The 6,956-nt window shown below is 49.0% G+C and overlaps 1 protein-coding gene across 1 annotated transcript in view; it reads left to right on the plus strand.

The window, feature by feature from the left end:
* LOC114249720 (TIP41-like protein) overlaps positions 1 to 6,956 on the plus strand; it is a 110,525-nt gene that overhangs the window by 49,707 nt on the left and 53,862 nt on the right. The gene's annotated exons all lie outside the window — the stretch shown is intronic.

Genomic DNA, 6,956 nt, shown 5'->3' on the forward strand with positions numbered 1-6,956 from the left:
TGACGAGCGATCACCTCTAGCCCATCCAGGAACCGCTCGAACTCGACGGTAAGCCGATTCGGAGAAAAGTACACCCCGATCACGACGATATTTTCTAATTGTACCGCGACGATCCCGGGGCCCCTGGTCACCATCGCCAGGGGGGGACCATCGCGGATCTTCTGATATGTATGGCCGCCACGCCATCAACGTCCCCAAACCAACAGTCATCCGCTGGGGGAACGAAGTATGGCTCGGCGACCACAGCCACGTCAATTGACCACTCCGCCATGGTCTGGAGCAACATGTCCTGAGCCCCAGCGGAGTGGTTCAAGTTTCCTTGGAGGAAGCGATAGGTGTGATCCATTAAGGCTGGCCCACATCCATCGCATCATCCCTCGCCTACTCCATTGCCCCCGCTATCGGGCGCGAACGCCTCAGCGGGGGACAAAGTGCCGGCCGGTGCTCCCCCGGCCAACAGCTTCTTTTGACGCCGCTTAGCTTGGCGGCGCCGATTTCTTTCTGTGTTCTTGCTGGCCGGAGGGCAGGCCTTGCGCCCGGCCGCCGCGCATAATAAGCAATGCGGCGCAGCCGAGCACACGGCCGCCTTGTGTCCAGGCTGACCACAGCGAAAGCACAATCCGCTGCGGTCAACCGCACTCACGCATTTAGCGTGTGAAGTGCCCAGTGCTGAAGCATCTGAGGCACCGCCAGGCGCGTGGTTCGAGAAGGCGCACGCGGGCCGCTATCCAGCCCACGCGCAACCTGCCCGGTTCCCCCGACGGTCTCCCGGGCGGAGGAGCAGCCAAGGAGGTGGCCGCCTCTACCGGGCAACGCACCCAAACAGAGCCAGCCCCGGTATAACCGAGGCGCAGCTCGCCTACAGTTATATTCTCCAGGGCGCAGTTGCCCCGGGCGGCAATAGCCGCCGCCACCTCATCCTTAGTGGTGCAGTCGTCCAGGCCGGTCACTCTCAATTCAGCCATTTTGACCGGCCTGTGCACTCGAACCTCCTCCTCAGGCAGAACCGTACGGAGCTTCGCCGCCAGACGCTCCGCGATGCCGGAACTATCGGCACCGGGACACTCTAGTAGCTTGGCCCCATTGGCCGTCAGCCTACAGCGGAGGCCCTCCCCCGCCCCGATCTCGTCCAGATCAATAGCCGCGCGCGCCCGGGAGACTACATCTCCGTATGACACGCCCTTGGCCTCGGCGGCCGGCAGCAACGTTAAGACCACTGCCACCGACCGCGGCGCGCGCGACGACTTCTTCTTCATCTTCTTTTTCTTGGCGGCCACAGGCGCTCGACCCTGTTGGGGAGCAGCCTGAGACGCCGCAGTGGCCGGTGCCCCACCCACCTGGGGAGCTGTCGGTACGGCCCTCTTGGTACCCCGCCGGGCCACCACATTCCACCCCTCGTCCATGTTAGACGGGGGCGGAGGCAGCGGACGGGGTTGAGGCGCCTGCGATGTGCACTTCGCGTTAGCGCCGCCCCCCCGCTTGGCTCTGTCTCGCCCCGGGCCCGCCCTAGTGGCTGGAGCCTGTACGGGGGTGGAGCGGGTCACTGCAGCACCCGACACCGCGGCATGTGTAGACGCAGGCCGTTCAGCATCACTAGCGACAATACGTTTCGCTTCGAGAGCCGCCAGCCCGCCTCCCAGCCTTTCCATTACAGCCTGGACGGTGCGATCGATAATCTCGTCCAGGCTGTAGCAATTCGGTTCCGGCAGTCCTAAGATCCGTGGCCCCGCGGATCCCTGCTGCCGCTCGACGGCCGTCGCCTCCCTAGACCGCGGCGACGGGAGACGCGAACGCCGCTGTACCGCACGCGATGGTGGCAGCACAGGCCACGGGTCGCCAGCCGTCGCTGAGGGACATGGACCCCGAGGGACCCCGGAGACCAGCGGCGACACCATCGGCACAGATGCCGGAGGAGTCCGCGACCCAGCGGCACGTGGCAACGCGGGCGCCGACCTCGTCGCGGCTACCCGCTTGGTAGCAGCAACCCTGTCATCGGGCCGCTGCTGTGCCTGTAGCTGTGCTCGGAGCCTCGAATTCTCCGCCATCAGCTGCACCACCTGGTCATTGGCGGAAGCAACCGAAGGCAGAACCTTCGAGACTCGCGAGACCGCTTCTCGCAGCCTGCGGCCAGCGGCTTTGGTTTTGGTACTGGTCGCCGCATACGACTTGACGGTCTTCATGGCCCTGCCTATGACCAAGGCAGGGTCCTGAAGACCGCCCTCCTCCTCTTCTGTCGTCCGCCCGTCCAGTGAGGTGACAGACATCGACGCCGATGACGGCGCCGGTGACGGTGCGCCCTTCCCCCGGGCGGGTCTCCCTTTAGGAGGCGGCATCTCCTCCGCGGCAGAGGCCGCATCGGAGACTACCACCACTTTCTCCAATGGGGCATCCGTGTCAGAGGACGACGTTTGCCCCCCCTCCCCTTCGCGGGAAGAAACTCCCCTCGCCTTTCTCTTCCGCCTAAATTTCCCTTTCGGGCCAGCCGCTGACGAGCGCAGAGCGCGTCGAGCCAGCGCTGGCACACCTCGGTTCGACGGGTTTTCCGCTGCCCGTCGCACAGCCCCATTCATCGTGGCATGCTTTGCCCCCCCCCAGAATACGTGGGGCAGCATGCTCCCACCGAGGTGGAAGCACGTAGGGATTCTCCACCTAGAGTGGTACCCTCCTGGGGTAATGTTTTCTGTAAGTTTGCCATCATTAATTTCGTTCCTTTGTTATTTAACCAGGGGTCGGTCCCCTGGGACGGCCCTCACGACTGGACACCCTCCAGCCACTCATCCCATCACCGGGCACGTCACAGGCTTAGGATTAGGGCATTTTTTATAGAGGTTTGCATCCTCGCGGCCCCTACTAGGCAGCGGCCCCCGCCCCCCACCAAGTGGGGATTACGGTATGGGACAACCCTTGGGACTAGACTCCCTCCAGCCATTCATCCCATCGTCAGGTGTCAAAAACTTGGGATTGGGGCATTTTTTATAGAGGTTCGCATCCTCACGGCTCCTGCTAGGCAGCAGCCCCCGTCCCCTACTCGGTAGGGATTGCGGTGTGCTTCTTCGAAGCCACGCCGGTAAACCGGTACCCCCCTTTGGGGGGCCTTCCCCTGTAGCCGCCAAGAGGCAGCCGGGGACATGACAACCAGCGACCGGAAGGGAGTGCCCTCCGGTTCACTACTCATCCACGTGGGGTCTACCATTACTGACAGACCCACACGTCTGACCACGGTGTGGCCACGCCGGCGTACCGGTACCCTCCTCTGGAGGGCCTTCCCCTTTAGCAGCTAAAGAGCTGCCGGGGACATGGCCTCGCATTCAAGAGGGCTCCAGAAGGGAGCCATCTCCCGCTTCACGCACCCTTTGTCCAGCAAAGGTGGGAAAACGGGAACACGGTGTGCAGTCCTCTTTGTTCGCGGCACCCCTGTGCAGACAACGCTGCTCCACGGTATCGGGGTGCACGCTTAAGCCCCACCGCCGCGACAAGGCGAGACCACGTTCGGTGGGGATGTTCAAATCCCTTAGAACAATCACGTCATCATCACAGACGACTTGCGTGGTATAAGGGCGTATCTAATATTTAATGAATTGCTTTAATATCTTATAATAAGTTGAACTGTGGGCCCGCCCGAGAAGGTTCCACCATCCTGTCAATTTTTATTTTATTATTTTTATGATTGAAAGTTTACTGGTGACCCGGAGACCTTTCCAGTTTTATCAGGATGGATGGGAGAGCAAAGGCTCAGCCAGGTTCTGTAAAATTCTGCTACGAAGCATTCATACATTCAGGTTTTAAGGAAGGAAAAACCGTTACGAAACTGCTATACTTTAAGACATTTATTTTTTGTACGGAAACTAGCGACATCTAGTGTCGGATGCCTTTAAGCTTATATGTTGTTAAAGTTAAGGCATTTAATTGTTGTTTAACTAAACAGAGAAAATAAAAAAAAATATAAATCATACAAGTCTTTATTTGTTAAAGACAAATTGATTAAATTTTATCAGTTTGTGGTTTCTAAAAATTTACAAAGTCCTTCATTAAAAATAAATATAAGATAGGTAATATGTTACTGCCATCTAGAGGAGCAATGAGAAACTAATCGAAGCGAAGCCATCTAGTGGACAACGCCCGTATACGTTTTATTGAGTGCTTGAGTTGCTTATCTATAACTAATTTATGTGTATTATCTATAGTTATACGATATAATTGACTTAGACCTCATGTCTCAAAGTGAATTGTGGTATTGTGGCGTCATAAAACCTTTAAAATTACGTTGTGCCTTGTACAGTTTTCACACAAACCTACAATATCGTGGTGCGGTATTTCAATCTATAGAACAATCAGGCGTCGCGTGAGCCACGTAATTAACTCGCAACTTGCTTAGGCAATTATAGCTTTATTGTTTATACCGTACTAAGTATGAGCTTTAACTAAATATCTTTATTATCATGGCAACTGATTAAATACATTTAAAACTATAATGCATAATACTTGGACACGCCCGGTGTACTAGGTGTCAATTACACAAAATAAATATGAATAAATTCTACGATGAAGGAACTAACTTTACTAGTGGTAGGACCTCTTGTGAGTCTGCACGGGTGGGTACCACCACTCTGTCTATTTCTGCCGTGAAGCAGTTATGCGTTTCGGTTTGAAGGGTGGGGCAGCCGTTGTAACTATACTTGATACCTTAGAACTTATATCTCAAGGTGGGTGGCGCATTTACGTTGTGGATGTCTATGGGCTCCAGCAACCACTTATCACCAGGTGGGCTGTGAGTTCGTCCACCCATCTAAGCAATAAAAAAAAAAGAATAGCATGGTGTGACAAATATGTATCAGAGTCGTGGCATTCATTAGTTTGTGTGACAAATGGCAGTCCTGTATTGGATTAGGCGTTGAACTTCGACCTTATATCTTAATATAGGTAATGTGTGTAACATTTAAACACAATAGATATAAATGTGAGTTTGTTCATCCCCGAAAAATACGTTTAGATATTTTTGTTCTTATAATTTTTAACCATTTAACATTTAACTTGAATAGCAAATTGACAGATACAATTAATTGCCAACCATAAATAAATCTTATAAGGTAGTTAATTTTTTTTAGGTTTTAAAGAAATTATCCGATTGCAATCTAGCAACTAGCAAAGTATGACAGTAAGAATTACTTATGAATAGGGTTATAAATAATAATAATATGTTAAAACTTCGATCTGCGACTTAATAACGAGACTTCTTAATAGCCTTAAATATTTCAGATGCTTTACAACTAGGTGATCATCGTAGGTCATCATGCTTATAAAAAATAATCATTAAATTATAACAATAGTTAAGTTCTGGCTGTAAGTTTTTAAAAACGACCAGCACAACTTTGTTTTTTGTTGTTAGCAAAAAACTTTAATGATTTTTTAAATCGAGATAGAATAATACCTTATTATACGGTTATGCGAGTGGCTTAAGTTGATTAAAAAAAACTGATATACGAATGTAAAATTTTAAATTACAACATCAGTTTTAAAACACATTAATAAACCGGTTAAAACCAGGTAATTGCGTGTCAGATTACGCACACGACAGGGTTCTGTAGTTCGAATGTACTACGGTAACAATAGCAGTTTGCGTGCCCTAATCGGTATCAAATCTGGTATATTCTTATCGATTTTTTAACCACGGCATCGTCTCACTATTTTTTTCGCAACAAAGAAGCGTCCTATATAAGTTTATATTATTCAAATGACAAAAAAAAAAACAATACGAAGTATGTAGGTCGTAATATATCAGGGATACAATTAAATGTAAAGTGCAAAAGCCTCTTCAAATCGCGATTAGACGATGTACAAACCTATGATTCATAATCATGCATCACTACATAGTAAAAAACAAAGTCGCTTTCTCTGTCCCTATATCTGTCTGTCCCTATGTATGCTTAAATCTTTAAAACTACGCAACGGATTTTGATGCGGTTTTTGAAGTTATACTTCTTTAGGCGCGTTATGAAAAATTGATGAGAGTTAAATTTTACGATGCGCGCGCACCGTGACACAATATTAACAGAATGAAGTTGCCCACTAAATCGCTCATTAAATACTACCGACGTAACTTGGCGAGTCTGAATATAGCCGCAGGTGAACTTTCGCGCATGTACACTCGTAAAAAAAAGTGTTATTAGCATTCATTTTTTAGTAATATAAATGACAAAATTATTATTTAATATAATTCATACTAAATATTATTAAATTATTAACGTTAAATATTTATTATTAATTATTTAATATTTAAAAAAAAAGAAATAAATTTAATAAAAATAAAGTATAACTTCTTACGCGCGTACATAAGAACACGCACCCTTTTTTTTTAATAGATAGAGTGCTCGAAGAGAAAGGTTTATATGTATAATAACATCCATTAAATAGTGGAGAAATCAATAACAAATTACAGTTTCCGAAGCGAAGCGAGGGCGGGTCGCTAGTATTATTATAAATGTGAAAGCGTTCGTTTATCCTTCCGTCACTTCGAAACGAAACAACGGATTTACAATACTTTTAAAGTGATAGTATTAGGTCAAGAGTGTGATACAGGCCAGCGTTTATCCCGAAAAACATCTCACTCCCCCGGGAAGCGGGCGAAGTCTAAAAACTATTGAGTTAGGTAAAAAACAAGTACCACGCTATTTACGACTGACTTCGTGGTGCAGTAGTTAGCAGTAGGCAGCGGCTTGGCTCTGCCCCGGACATTGCTGAAGTCCATGGGCGACGGTAACCACTGATCATCAGGTGGGCCGTATGCTCGTCTGCCTACAAGGGCTATAAAAAAAACATTGTGTGATGAACAGGTTTGCTTGCAAGAGCACCCAGATAATAAGCACCCAGACAAAGATGTCTGGGTGTTTATTATCTATATTTGTTTATATTTAAACAATATATAAGTATCTTTGTTAGTTTCTGATACCGATAACATA

This window comes from Bombyx mandarina, chromosome 13 (genome assembly GCF_030267445.1).
Source record: "Bombyx mandarina strain Sakado chromosome 13, ASM3026744v2".
NCBI classification, from domain to species: Eukaryota; Metazoa; Arthropoda; class Insecta; order Lepidoptera; family Bombycidae; genus Bombyx; species Bombyx mandarina.